Consider the following 15994-nt stretch of genomic DNA (forward strand, 5'->3'; position numbering starts at 1 on the left):
ATTGTCACAGAAGATCTTCATTGGTCCCGATGCACTAGGTATGACACCTAGATCGAAAATGAACTCCTTCATCCAGACTCCTTCATTTGCTGCTTCCGAAGCAGCTATGTACTCCGCTTTGCATGTAGATCCCGCCACGACGCTTTGTTTAGAACTGCACCAACTTACAGCTCCACCGTTTAATAAAAACACGTATCCGGTTTGTGATTTAGAATCGTCCGGATCAGTGTCAAAGCTTGCATCGACGTAACCATTTACGAATAGCTCTTTGTCACCTCCATAAACGAGAAACATATCCTTAGTCCTTTTTAGGTATTTCAGGATGTTCTTGACCGCTATCCAGTGATCCACTCCTGGATTACTTTGGTACCTCCCTGCTAAACTTACTGCTAAGCATACATCAGGTCTGGTACACAGCATTGCATACATGATAGAGCCTATGGCTGAAGCATAGGGAACATCTTTCATTTTCTCTCTATCTTCTGCTGTGCTCGGGCATTGAGTCTGACTCAACTTCACACCTTGCAATACAGGCAAGAACCCTTTCTTTGCCTGATCCATTTTGAACTTTTTCAAAACTTTATCAAGGTATGTGCTTTGTGAAAGTCCAATTAAGCGTCTTGATCTATCTCTATAGATCTTGATGCCCAATATGTAAGCAGCTTCACCGAGGTCTTTCATTGAATTTTTTTATTCAAGTATCCCTTTATGCTATCCAGAAATTCTATATCATGTCCAATTAACAATATGTCATCTACATATAATATCAGAAATGCTACAGAGCTCCCACTCACTTTCTTATAAATACAGGCTTCTCCAAAAGTCTGTATAAAACCATATGCTTTGATAATACTATCAAAGCGTTTATTCCAACTCCGAGATGCTTGCACCAGTCCATAAATGGATCGTTGGAGCTTGCACACTTTGTTAGCACCTTTTGGATCGACAAAACCTTTCGGTTGCATCATATAGAACTCTTCTTCCAGAAATCCATTCAGGAATGCAGTTTTGACATCCATTTGCCAAATTTCATAATCATAAAATGCGGCAATTGCTAACATGATTCAGACAGACTTAAGCATCGCTACGGGTGAGAATGTATCATCGTAGTCAACCCCTTGAAGATTCCTGTAGAGCTCCTTTATAATCACCTAGTTACGTTGTGACGTTTGGTAGCACACAAAGTGTTCCTCCGGTAAATGGGAGTTGCATAATCTCATAGTTGTAGGAACTTTGTATAAGTCATGAAGAAAGCAATAGCAACATACTAAACGATCAAGTGCAAGGCTAACGGAATGGGTCAAGTCAATCACATCATTCTCCTAATGATATGATCTCGTTAATCAAATGACAACACATGTCTATGGTTAGGAAACATAACCATCTTTGATTAATGAGCTAGTCAAGTAGAGGCATACTAGTGACATTATGTTTGTCTATGTATTCACACATGTATCATGTTTCCGGTTAATACAATTCTAGCATGAATAATAAACATTTATCATGATATGAGGAAATAAATAATAACTTTATTATTGCCTCTAGGGCATATTTCCTTCAGCTAGTAGTGTCGATTACTCCTTGTAGTTGATGCTAATTGGTTTGGTGGAAGATCATATGTTCAGATCCTTTATGCATATTATTACTCCTCTGATTATGAACATGAATATGCTTTGTGAGTAGTTACGTTTGTTCCTGAGGACATGGCTATTAGTAGTCGTGTGAATTTGGTACTCTTTCGATATTTTGATGAGATGTATGTTGTCTTTTCCTCTAGTGGTGTTATGTGAACATCGACTACATGACACTTCACCATTATTTGGGCCTAGAGGAAGGCATGGGGAAGCAATAAGTAGATGATGGGTTGCTAGACTGACAGAAGCTTAAACCCTAGTTTATGCGTTGCTTCGTTAGGGGCTGATATGGATCCTTATGTTTAATGTTGTGGTTAGGTTTACCTTAATACTTCTTTTGTAGTTGCGGATGCTTGCAATAGGGGTTAATCATGAGTGGGATGCTTGTCCAAGTTAGGGAAGTACCCAAGTATCGGTCCACCCACATATCAAATTATCAAAGTACCGAACGTGAATCATATGAACATGATTAAAACTAGCTTGATGATAATTCCCAATGTGTCCTCAGGAGCTCCTTTATTATTATTAGAAATTGTCCAGGCTTATCCTTTGCTACATAAAGGATTGGGCCACCTTGCTGCACTTTATTTACTTGTTGCTCATTACTATTTATCTTATCACAAAACTATCTATCACCTACAATTTCAGTGCTTGCAGAGAAAACCTTACTGAAAACCGCTTATCATTTCCTTCTGCTCCTCGTTGGGTTCGACACTCTTACTTATCGAAAGGACTAGGATAGATCCCCTACACTTGTGGGTCATCAAGACTCTTTTCTGGCGCCGTTGCCGGGGAGTGTAGCGCTTTTGGTGAGTGGAACTTGGTAAGGAAACATTTATATAGTGTGCTGAAATTTTCTGTTTCTTGTCACTATGGAAACTAATCCTTTGAGGGGCTTGTTTGGGGTATCTTCACCCCAACCAGAAGAGCAAAGAGTTGCTCCTCAACCTACTGAACTTTATGAAAATATTTATTTTGGGATTCCTTCGGGTATGATAGAGAAACTGCTAGCTAATCCATTTGCGGGAGATGGAACATTGCATCCCGATTTACACCTTATCTTTGTGGATGAAGTTTGTGGATTATTTAAGCTTGCTGGTATTCCCGATGATGTTGTCAAAAGGAAGGTCTTCCCTTTATCTTTGAAGGGAGATGCAATGACATGGTATAGGCTATGTGATGATACAAGATCTTGGAATTATAAGCGATTGAAGTTGGAATTTCACCAGAAGTTCTATCCTATGCATCTTGTTCATCGTGATCGTAATTACATATATAATTTCTGGCCTCGCGAAGGAGAAAGCATCGCTCAAGCTTGGGGGAGGCTTAAATCAATGATATATTCATGCCCCGATCATGAGCTCTCTCGGAAAATGATTATTCAGAATTTTTATTCTCGGCTTTCTCTTGATAATCGCAACCTGCTCGATACTTCCTGTGCTGGTTCTTATATGTTGAAGACTATTGATTTCAAATGGGACTTATTGGAAAGAATTAAACGCAACTCTGAAGATTGGGATTCCGATGATGGTAAGGAGTCAGGTATGACACCTAAGTTCGATTGTGTTAAATCTTTTATGGATACCGATGTTTTTCGTGGATTTAGCGCTAAGTATGGACTTGACTCTGAGATAGTAGCTACTTTATGTGAATCTTTTGCTACTCACATTGATCTCCCTAAGGAGAAGTGGTTTAAATATAATCCTCTTGTTGAAGTGAAAGTAGTTGGACCTATTACAGTCGAAGAAAAGACTATTACCTATAGTGATCCTATTGTTCCTACTGCTTATGTTGAAAAACCTCCTTTCCCTGTTAGGATAAAGGATCATGCTAAAGCTTTGACTGTCGTTCGTAAGAGTAGTACTAGGACTTATACACCTCCTGAGAAAATTAACGTTGAACCTAGTATTGTTATGGTTAAAGATCTCTTGGATGAGGACTTAGATGGGCATGTTATTTCTTTCTTGGGTTAGACTGCTAATATTGCTAGACCTGATACTAAGATACGTAGACCTGTCGTAGGCACACCTGTTATTTCTGTTAAAATAGGAGATCATTGTTATCATGGCTTATGCGATATGGGTGCTAGTGCTAGTGCGATACCTTATGATCTTTATAAAGAAATTATGCACGACATTGCACCCGTTGAATTAGAAGACATTGATGTTACTATTAAGCTTGCTAATAGGGATACCATTAAACCTATTGGGATTGTTAGAGATGTTGAATTTTTGTGTGGGAAGGTTAAATACCCTGCTGATTTTCTTGTTCTTGCTTCCCCACAAGATGCCTTTTGTCCCATTATTTTTGGTAGGCCCTTCTTGAATACTGCTAGTGCTAAGATTAATTGTGATAGGAATATTGCCACTGTTGGCATAGATGGTATGTCTCATGAGTTTAATTTCGCTAAGTTTAGTACACAACCTCATGAAAGGGAACCACCTAGTAAGGATGAGATTATTGGTCTTGCTTCCATTGTTGTTCCTCCAACTGATCCGTTAGAACAATATTTGCTAGACCATGAAAACGATATGTTTATGAAGGAAAGGGAAGAAATAGATGAGGTGTTCATTAAACAGGAACCTATGCTGAAACATAACCTTCCCGTTGAAATTCTTGGGGATCCCCCTCCACCCAAGGGTGATCCCGTGTTTGAACTCAAACCATTACCTGATAATCTTAAGTATGCTTATCTTGATGAAAAAGAAATATATCCTGTTATTATTAGTGCTAACCTTTCAGAGAAAGAAGAAGAAAGATTATTGAAAACTCTGAAGAAGCACCGAGTTGCTATTGGATATACTCTGGATGATCTTAAGGGCGTCAGTCCCACGTTATGCCAACACAAAATTAATATGGAGGACGATGCCAAACCTGTTAGAGATCCTCAAAGACGATTAAATCCCAAGATGAAGGAAGTGGTAAGAAAGGAGATACTAAAGCTCCTTGAGGCAGGTATTATTTATCCCGTTGCTAATAGTGAATGGGTGAGCCATGTCCATTGTGTCCCTAAAAAGGGAGGTATTACCGTCGTTCCTAATGATAAAGATGAATTGATCCCGCAAAGAATTATTACAGGTTATAGGATGGTAATTGATTTCCGTAAGTTAAATAAAGCTACTAAGAAAGATCATTACCCTTTACCTTTTATTGATCAAATGCTAGAAAGGTTATCCAAACACACACATTTCTGCTTTCTAGATGGTTATTCTAGCTTCTCTCAAATACCTGTGTCCGTGAAGGATCAATCTAAAACAACTTTTACTTGCCCTTTTGGTACCTTTGCTTATAGACGTATGCCTTTTGGTTTATGTAATGCACCTGCTACCTTTCAAAGATGCATGATGGCTATATTTTCTGATTTTTGTGAAAAGATTTGTGAGGTATTCATGGATGACTTCTCCGTCTATGGATCCTCTTTTGATGATTGTTTGAGCAACCTTGATCGAGTTTTACAGAGATGCGAAGACACTAGTCTCGTACTGAATTGGGAAAAGTGTCACTTTATGGTTAATTAAGGCATTGTCTTGGGGCACAAGATCTCCGAGAGAGGTATTGAAGTTGATAAAGCCAAAGTTGATGCTATTGAAAAGATGCCATGTCCCAAGGACATAAAAGGTATAAGAAGTTTCCTCGGTCATGCCAGTTTTTATAGGAGGTTCATTAATGACTTCTCTAAAATCTCTAGGCCTCTGACTAATTTATTGCAAAAAGATATTCCTTTTGTCTTTGATGGTGATTGTTTAGAAGCTTTTGAAACAATTAAGAAAGCTTTGATCACTGCACCTATTGTTCAGCCACCTGATTGGAATTTACCTTTTGAAATTATGTGCGATGCTAGTGATTATGCTGTAGGTGTTGTTCTAGGGCAAAGAGTCGATAAGAAATTGAATGGTATCCAGTATGCTAGTAAGACTCTTGATACTGCCCAGAGAAATTATGCTACTACTGAAAAAGAGTTCTTAGCAGTTGTGTTTGCATGTGATAAGTTTAGACCTCATATTGTTGATTCCAAAGTTACTATTCACACTTATCATGTTGTTATTAAATGGGATAATTAGATTTATGCCCCTAGTTGTGTCCCACTCGTCTGTTTTACCCCTAATTCCCAAAAGTCACCAGTTCTGTCCAAGTCACTTTACTCCTCTTATGCTTTTGCCCTTTGACCGTTTGACCGTCTGTTTGAAAACTTCATAACTAATTCATACTAAATCAGAAAAATGCAAATAAGATACCAAAATGTTCAGAAAAACATCACCTATATGTTAGTGTCATTTGCATTCATGAAAAAAGTGTTGAAAAGTGCCCATCCGAGTTTTAGCTCTTATGCTGCCACCATGAGTAGTAATATCTAAAAAACTTCAAAAAAAATTCAAAAAAAATTGGTGGCAAAGAAAGACAAATGTTTTAAGTGCCTGCCAAGTTTCATCATGGAATAACATTCATGGGTACCGTGGCAAAAAAAACAATCAGCACTCCAAAATAGATTATTTTTTTGCCACGACTTCCACGAATGTTGTTCCCTAATGAAACTTGGCAAGTACTTAGAACATTTGTGGTTCTTTGCCACCATATTTTTTTTTCAAATTTTTGAATTTTTTAGAGTTTACTATTCATGGTGGTATCAAAAGAGCTAAAACTCGGATGTGCACTTTCCAACACTTTTTTATGAATGCAAATGACACTGACATATAGGTGATGTTTTTCTAAACATTTTGGTATCTTATTTGCATTTTTTTGATTTAGTATGAATTAGTTATGAAGTTTTCAAACTGACGGTCAAACGGTCAAAGGGCAAAATTATAAGAGGAGCAAAGTGACTTGGACATAATCGGTGACTTTTGGGAATTAGGGGTAAAACAGACGAGTGGGACACAACTAGGGGCATAAATCTAATTATCCCTTATTAAATATCTTATGGAAAAGAAAGATGCTAAGCCTAGACTCATTAGATGGGTTCTCTTACTCCAAGAATTTGACTTGCATATTATTGATAGAAAGGGAGCTGAGAACCCTGTTGCAGATAACTTGTCTAGGTTAGAGAATATTCTTGATGACCCACTGCCTATTAATGATAGCTTTCCTGATGAACAATTAGCGGTCGTCAATGCTTCTCGTACTGCTCCTTGGTATGCTGATTATGCTAATTACATTGTTGCTAAATATATACCGCCTAGTTTCACATACCAGCAAAAGAAAAAGTTCTTTTATGATTTAAGACATTACTTCTGGGATGATCCACACCTTTATAAAGAAGGAGTAGATGGTGTTATTAGACGTTATGTACCTGAGCATGAACAAGAACAGATCCTACGCAAGTGTCACTCCGAGGCATATGGAGGACACCACGCTAGAGATAGAACTACACATAAGGTATTACAATCTGGTTTTTATTGGCCTACTCTCTTCAAAGATGCTCGTAAGTTTGTCTTATCTTGTGATGAATGTCGAAGAATAGGTAACATTAGTAGACGTCAAGAAATGCCTATGAATTATTCTCTTGTTATTGAACCGTTTGATGTTTTGGGCTTTGATATTATGGGACCTTTTCCTCCCTCTAATGGTTATACACATATTTTAGTTGCTGTTGATTACGTTACTAAGTGGGTAGAAGCTATTCCAACTAGTAGTGTTGATCATAACACTTCTATTAAAATGCTTAAAGAAGTTATTTTTCCGAGGTTTGGACTCCCTAGATATCTTATGACTGATGGTGGTTCACATTTTATTCATGGTGCTTTCCGTAAGATGCTTGCTAAGTATGATGTCAATCATAGAATATCATCCCCTTATCATCCGCAGTCTAGTGGTCAAGTAGAGTTGAGCAATAGAGAGCTCAAATTAATTTTGCAAAAGACTGTGAATAGATCTAGAAAGAATTGGTCCAAGAAACTTGATGATGCATTATGGGCCTATAGAACTGCATACAAAAATCATATGGGTATGTCTCCTTATAAGATGGTTTATGGAAAAGCGTGTCATTTACCTCTTGAACTTGAACATAAAGCATATTGGGCTATTAAAGAGCTCAATTATGACTTCAAACTTGCCGGTGAGAAGAGGTTGTTTGATATTAGCTCACTTGATGAATGGAGAACCCAAGCCTATGAGAATGCCAAGCTTTTCAAAGAAAAAGTCAAACGCTGGCATGATAAGAGGATACAGAAGCGTGAGTTTAACGTAGGAGATTATGTGTTATTATTCAACTCTCGTTTAAGATTTTTTGTAGGAAAACTTCTCTCAAAATGGGAAGGTCCCTACGTTATCGAGGAGGTCTATCGTTCTGGTGCTATAAAAATCAACAACTTCGAAGGCACAAGTCCAAGGGTGGTTAACGGTCAAAGAATTAAACACTATATTTCAGGTAATCCTATTAATGTTGAAACTAATATTATTGAAACCGTAACCCCTGAGGAATACATAAAGGACACTTTCCAAAATGTTCCAGACTCCGAAAAGGTATAGGTATGCGGTACGGTAAGTAAACCGACTCCAAAACAGCTCTAATGGCAATTTTTATCAGTTTTGGATTATTTAAGAATTTTAGGAAGAAAGAAGTAGTCAGGAAGGGACACGAGGCTCCCACGAGAGTGGAGGGCGCCCCCCCTGTAGGGCGCGCCCCGCTGTCTCGTGGGCACCTCGTGTGCCTCCCGGACTCCGTTTTCTTGTATGTTACGTATTTTGGTCGGTAAAAATTCATTATATATACTCCCAAAAGTTTTGACCACTGTATCACGCAAATATCCTCTGTTTTCGTTTTGAGCTGTTTCTGTTTCAGATCTAGAGCATCATGGCGTCTTCAAGCGCTCCTAAGGACAAGTTCTTCGAGAGGGTTATCAACCCCTATCTCGCGGCGGTACTGCAACACCCTCAAACCATTGAGATGAGTGAGGGGGTGCTGCACATCCGTGATGTGGAGGGACCAAGGCATACCGGGAGTGTGGAGACAAAGCTCGATGCCGTGGAGCAGGGAGTTTTCAAGTGTCAAGGGATGGTGGAGTGTGGCCTCAACGCCAACCAGATGATGATCACGGAGTTCACCAACAACCACAAACTAGATGCTAAATTCATTGGAGAGACCATCTTCAAGCTTCAAGAGAAAACCGAGCACCTCCAAGCCCAGATCTATGACCTGCAAAACCAGAACAGTGAGTACGAATATAGATTCAAGCGAATGAGTTTGGCTGCAGATTTAAGGATCCCGGAGACTCGATCATCCTTTTATGATGGAGAGTCTATGCCTTGGAAGACGAATGACAAGCCTACATCATCAACAACTCCTACTTCACCACCTCCGAGGACATAATCACATGGGTATGGGCACTCCCCTTGGCAACTGCCAAGCTTGGGGGAGGTGCCCCGGTATCGTATCACCATCACACTCCTATCTTTACCGCTTCTATTTGGTTCGATCCCTTTAGTAGCATCTTGATCTAGTAGATTGAAGTTTTGATATCAAGTAGTTTTGAGTTTTGCATTGTGATCTCTTTATGTAATCGAGTCCGTGTGCTATCTATAATAAAGATTAGTGTTGAGTCAAGGGCTTTGCTATGTTGCTATGATCTTGAGAAAGTAGAAAGAATAAAAGAGTTCATATTGATCTTATGGATAGTGATAACTTCACACATAGAAAGTATAAGGCATAAAATCTGTTGAGAGTTGATGAACGTAGCCTTGGTCATCGTTGCAATTAATAGGAAGTGATAAGGAAAGAGGGGTTCACATATAGATATATTATCTTGGACATCTTTTATGATTATGAAGCACTCATTAAGTATGACATGCTAAAGGAGTTGATGTTGGACAAGGAAGACAACGTAATGGTTTATGTTTTCCGACATCTCAGTTAAAGTATATTGTCATTGACCTTCCAAACATGTTGAGCTTGCCTTTCCCCCTCATGCTAGCCAAATTCCTTGCACCAAGTAGAGATACTACTTGTGCTTCCAAATATCCTTAAACCCAGTTTTGCCATGAGAGTCCACCATACCTACCTATGGATTGAGTAAGATCCTTCAAGTAAGTTGTCATCGGTGCAAGCAATAAAAATTGCTCTCTAATTATGTATGACTTATTAGTGCGGAGAAAATAAGCTTTGTACGAACTTGTTGTGGAAGTAATAAAAGCGACGGACTGCATAATAAAGGTCCACATACAAGGGGCAATATAAAGTGACGTTCTTTTGCATTAAGATTTTATGCATCAACCCTAAACGCGCATGACAACCTCTGCTTCCCTCTGCGAAGGGCCTATCTTTTACTTTATGTTTTTACTTTATGCTTGAGTCAAGGTGATCCTCACCTTTCCATTTTTCATTTTATCCTTTGGCAAGCTCCTCGTATTTGAAAGATCATGATATATATATCCAATTGGATGTAGGTTAGCATGGGATATTATTGTTGACATCACCTAGAGGTGAATACGTGGGGAGGCAACACAATAAGGCCCTATCTTTCTCAGTGTCCGGCTGAAACTCTATAACCACAAGTACTGCATGAGTGTTAGCAATTGTAGGAGACTACGAGATAGTTGAGTATGTGAGCTTGCTGAAAAGCTCTATTATTGACTCTTTCTGATGTTATGGTAAATTGCAATTGCTTCAATGACTGAGATTATAGTTTGTTAGTTCCCAATGAAGTTTTTGAACCATACTTGACATTGTGAATTGCTTATTACTTGAGCATAGGAAATCACATGACAAAATCTATATATGTTGCTGTTATTAGAATGATCATGATGCCCTCATGTTCGTATTTTATTTTTATAGACACCTCTATCTCTAAACATGTGGACATATTTTTCTATTTCGGCTTCCGCTTGAGGACAAGCGAGGTCTAAGCTTGGGGGAGTTGATACGTCCATTTTGCATCATGCTTTTATATCAATATTTATTGCATTATGGGCTGTTATTACACATTATATCTCAATACTTATGGCTATTCTCTCTTATTTTACAAGGTTTACCATGAAGAGGGGGAATGTCGGCAACTGGAATTCTGGCTGGAAAAGGAGCAAACATTGGAAACCTATTCTGCACAGCTCCAAAAGTTCTGAAACTCCACGAAACAACTTTTTGGATTTAATAAGAATTTCTGAGCGAAAGAAATAGGCCAGGGGGCCCACACCCTGTCCAGGAGACAGGGGGCGCGCCCCCCTATAGGGCGCGCCCCTATCTCCTGGGCCCCCTGGTGGGCCTCCGGCGTCCATCTTCTGCTATATCATCACTTTTACTCTGGAAAAAATCATGGGCAAGCTTATGGGATGAAACTCCGCCCCCACGAGGCGAAACCTTGGCGGAATCAATCTAGGGCTCTGGCGGAGCTGTTCTGCCGGGGACACTTCCCTCCGGGAGGGGGAAATCATCACCAATGTCATCACCAACGATCCCCTCATCGGGAGGGGGTCAATCTCCATCAACATCTTCACCAACACCATCTCCTCTCAAAACCCTAGTTCATCTCTTGTATCCAATCTTGTATCAAAACCACAAATTGGTACCTGTGGGTTGCTAGTAGTGTTGATTACTCCTTGTAGTTGATGCTAATTGGTTTACTTGGTGGAAGATCATATGTTCAGATCCTTTATGCATATTATTACTCCTCTGATTATGAACATGAATATGCTTTGTGAGTAGTTACGTTTGTTCCTGAGGACATGGGTGAAGTCTTGCTATTAGTAGTCGTGTGAATTTGGTATTCGTTCGATATTTTGATGAGATGTATGCTGTCTTTTCCTCTAGTGGTGTTATGCGAGCATCGACTACATGACACTTTTCACCATTATTTGGGCCTAGAGGAAGGCATGGGGAAGTAATAAGTAGATGATGGGTTGCTAGAGTGACAGAAGCTTAAGCCCTAGTTTATGCGTTGCTTCGTTAGGGGCTGATATGGATCCATATGTTTAATGTTGTGGTTAGGTTTACCTTAATACTTCTTGTGTAGTTGTGGATGCTTGCAATAGGGGTTAATCATGAGTGGGATGCTTGTCCAAGTTAGGGCAGTACCCAAGTATCGGTCCACCCACATATCAAATTATCAAAGTACCGAGCGCGAATCATATGAACATGATGAAAACTAGCTTGACGATAGTTCCCAATGTGTCCTTGGGAGCTCCTTTATTATTATTAGAAATTGTCCAGGCTTATCCTTTGCTACATAAAGGATTGGGCCACCTTGCTGCACTTTATTTACTTTATTTAATTGTTGCTTGTTACTATTTATCTTATCACAAAACTATCTATCACCTACAATTTCAGTGCTTGCAGAGAAAACCTTACTGAAAACCGCTTATCATTTCCTACTGCTCCTTGTTGGGTTTGACACTCTTACTTATCGAAAGGACTACGATAGATCCCCTACACTTGTGGGTCATCAGTTCCCCACAAGATAGCTTTTGTCCCATTATATTTGGTAGACCCTTCTTGAATACTATTAATGCTAGGATTGATTGCGAAAAGGATGTCGTTACTATTGGTCTGGGGGATACGACACATGAGTTTAATTTTGCTAAATTCCGCAGACAACCCCATGATAAAGAATTGCCTAGGAAAGATGAAATTATTGGTCTTGCTTCTATTGTCGTGCCTCCTACTGATCCTTTAGAACAATATTTGCTAGACCATGAAAATGATATGTTTATGAATGAAAGAAGGGAACTAGATGAAGTATTCCTTAAACAGGGTCCTATTTTGAAACACAACTTACGTGTTTAAATCCTTGGGGATCCTCCTCCACCCAAGGGTGATCCCATGTTTGAGCTTAAACCTTTACCTGATACTCTTAAATATGCTCATCTTGATGAAAATAAGATATATCCTGTTATTATTAGTGCTAACCTTTCAGAGCAGGAAGAGGAAAGATTATTGAAAACTCTGAAGAAGCATCGTGCTGCTATTGGATATACTCTCGATGATCTTAAGGGCATTAGTCCCACTCTATGCCAACACAAAATAAAATTGTAAGAAGACGCCAAACCAGTTGGAGATCATCAACGACGTTTAAATCCTAAAATGAAAGAAGTGGTAAGAAAGGAAATACTAATGCTCCTCGAGGCAGGTATAATTTATCCCGTTGCTGATAGTCAGTGGGTAAGCCATGTCCATTGTGTCCCTAAGAAGTGTGGTATTACTGTTATTCCTAATGATAAAGATGAATTGATCCCACAAAGAATTATTACAGGTTATAGGATGGTAATTGATTTCCATAAATTAAATAAAGCTACTAAGAAAGATCATTACCCTTTACCATTTATTGATAAAATGCTTGAAAGACTATCCAAACATATACTTTTTTGCTTTCTAGATGGTTATTCTGGTTTCTCTCAAATACCTGTGTCAGCGGACGATCAAGCAAAGACTACTTTTACTTGCCATTTCGGTACTTTTGCTTATAAGACGTATGCCTTTTGGTTTATGTAATGCACCTGCTACCTTTCAAAGATGCGTGATGGCTATATTTTCTGACTTTTGTGAAAAGATTTGTGAGGTATTCATGGATGATTTCTCCGTTTGTGGATCCTCCTTTGATGACTGCTTGAGCAACCTTGATCGAGTTTTGCAGAGATGTGAAGACACTAGTATCGTCTTGAATTGGGAGAAGTGCCACTTTATAGTTAATGAAGGCATTGTCTTGGGGCATAAAATTTCTGAAAGAGGTATTGAAGTTGATAAAGCTAAAGTTGATGCTATTGAAAAGATGTTGTGTCCCAAGGACATAAAAGGTATAAGAAGTTTCCTTGGTCATACCGGTTTTTATAGGAGGTTCATTAAGGACTTCTCTAAAATCTCTAGGCCTCTGACTAATCTATTACAAAAAGATATTCCTTTGGTTTTCGATGATGATTGTGTAGAAGCATTTGAAATACTTAAGAAAGCTTTGATCTCTACACCTATTGTTCAGCCACCTGATTGGAATTTACCCTTTGAAATTATGTGTGATGCCAGTGATTATGCTGTAGGTGCTGTTCTAGGGTAAAGAGTTGATAAGAAATTAAATGTTATTCAATATGCTAGTAAAACTCTAGACACTGTCCAGAGAAATTATGCTACCACTAAAAAATAATTCTTAGCCGTTGTATTTGCATGTGATAAGTTTAGACCTTATATTGTTGATTCTAAAGTAACTATTCACACTAATCATGCTGTTATTAAATATCTTATGGAAAAGAAAGATGCTAAACCTAGACTTATTAGATGGGTCCTCTTGCTCCAAGAATTTGATTTGCATATTATTGATAGAAAGTGGGCTGAGAACCCCGTTGCAGATAACTTGTCTAGGTTAGAGAATGTTCTTGATGACCCACTACCTATTGATGATAGCTTTCCTGATGAACAATTAGCGGTCATAAATGCTTCTCGTACTGCTCCTTCGCATGCTGATTATGCTAATTACATTGTTGCTAAATTTATGCCACCTAGTTTCACATACCAGCAAAAGAAAAAGTTCTTTTATGATTTAAGACATTACTCCTGGGATGACCCACACCTTTATAAAGAAGGAGCAGATGGTGTTATTAGACGTTATGTACCTGAGCATGAACAAGAACAAATCCTACGCAAGTGTCACTCCGAGGCATATGGAGGACACCACGCTCAAGATAGAACTGCACATAAGGTATTGCAGTCCGGTTTTTATTGGTCTACTCTCTTCAAAGATGCTCGTAAGTTTGTCTTGTGATGAATGTTAGAGAATTGGTAATATTAGTAGACGCCAAGAAATGCCTTTGAATTATTCTCTCGTTATTGAACCATTTGATGTTTGGAGCTTTGATTATATGGGACCTTTTCCTGCCTCTAATGGATATACACATATTTTAGTTGTTGTTGATTACGTTACTAAGTGGGTAGAAGCTATTCCAACTAGTAGTGCTGATCATAACACCTCTATTAAGATGCTTAAAGAAGTTATTTTTCCTAGGTTTGGAGTCCCTAGATACTTAATGACTGATGGTGGCTCACATTTTATTCATGGTGTTTTTCATAAAATGCTTGCTAAATATGATGTTAATCATAGAATTGCATCTCCATATCACCCACAGTCTAATGGTCAAGTAGAATTGAGTAATAGAGAGCTCAAATTAATTTTGCAAAAGACTGTTAATAGATCTAGAAAGAATTGGTCCAAGAAACTTGATGATGCACTATGGACCTATAGAACTGCATATAAAATCCTATGGGTATGTCTCCGTATAAAATGGTTTATGGAAAATCATGTCACTTACCTCTCGAACTTGAACATAAGGCATATTGGGCTATTAAAGAGCTCAATTATGATTTCAAACTTGCCGTGAGAAGAGGCTATTTGATATTAGCTCACTTGATGAATGGAGAACCCAAGCATATGAGAATGCCAAGCTGTTTAAAGAAAAAGTTAAAAGATGGCATGACAAAAGGATACAAAAGCGTGAGTTTAACATAGGTGATTATGTGTTGCTATTCAACTCTCGTTTAAGATTTTTTGCAGGAAAACTTCTCTCTAAATGGGAAGGCCCTTACGTTATCGAGGAGGTCTATCATTCCGGTGCCATAAAAATCAACAACTTCGAAGGCACAAATCCGAAGGTGGTGAATGGTCAAAGAATCAAACATTATATCTCAGGTAATCCTATAAATGTTGAAACTAATATTATAGAAACCGTAACCTCGTAGGAATACATAAGAGACACTTACCAGAATGTTTCAGGCTCCGAAAAGGAATAGGTATGAGGCACGGTAAGTAAACCGACTCCAAAACAATTCTAATAGCAATTTTTCTCTATTTTGGAATATTTAAGAAAATAGGAAAATAAGAAGTAGTACGGGAAGGACAGGAGGCCTCCACGAGGGTGGAGGGCGCGCCCTACCCTACTGGGCGCGCCCCCTGCCTCGTGGGCACCTCGTGCGCTCTCCGGACTCTGTTTTCTTGCACGATACTTCTTTTGGTCGGTAAAAATTCATTATATAATCTCCCGAAGGTTTTGACCACCGTATCACGCAAATATCCTCTGTATTTGTTTTGAATTGTTTCTGCCGCAGATTAGAGCAATATGTCATCCCAGGATTCGGAGGGAGAAAGCTATGTGGCTGATTACCTAGCAGACCCTAAGGTCTACGGGGACTTTTAGCATTGTGGCTGGACCACTGAGGAAGAATAAGACTATGAGCCTAAGAGAAAGGAGGAGACGAGCTCAGATGAAGATGAGGTCCCGTTACCTCAACCTGGGGACATGCATGTGGAGTTTAAAAAGTCAAGCCTCCCTGGTAGGGCAAAGAAACCCAAGATCGAGTTTATCCCTTTTCGTCTCTTGCAGGAAAACAAACAAGAATTATGCAAAAGGATATTAAACCTTGAGCGGGAGATCGATGATCTAAGGGAGCAAAATTC

The 15994-nt window shown here is 38.9% G+C and overlaps 1 pseudogene; it reads left to right on the forward strand.

Annotated features, from left to right (window-relative positions):
* The window catches only part of LOC123045874 (uncharacterized), an 86019-nt pseudogene extending 72206 nt beyond the window's left edge, over nucleotides 1-13813 (forward strand).
* The last annotated feature ends 2181 nt before the right edge of the window (nucleotides 13814-15994 follow it).

The sequence above is a fragment of the Triticum aestivum genome, chromosome 2B, assembly GCF_018294505.1.
Source record: "Triticum aestivum cultivar Chinese Spring chromosome 2B, IWGSC CS RefSeq v2.1, whole genome shotgun sequence".
Lineage (NCBI taxonomy): Eukaryota > Viridiplantae > Streptophyta > Magnoliopsida > Poales > Poaceae > Triticum > Triticum aestivum.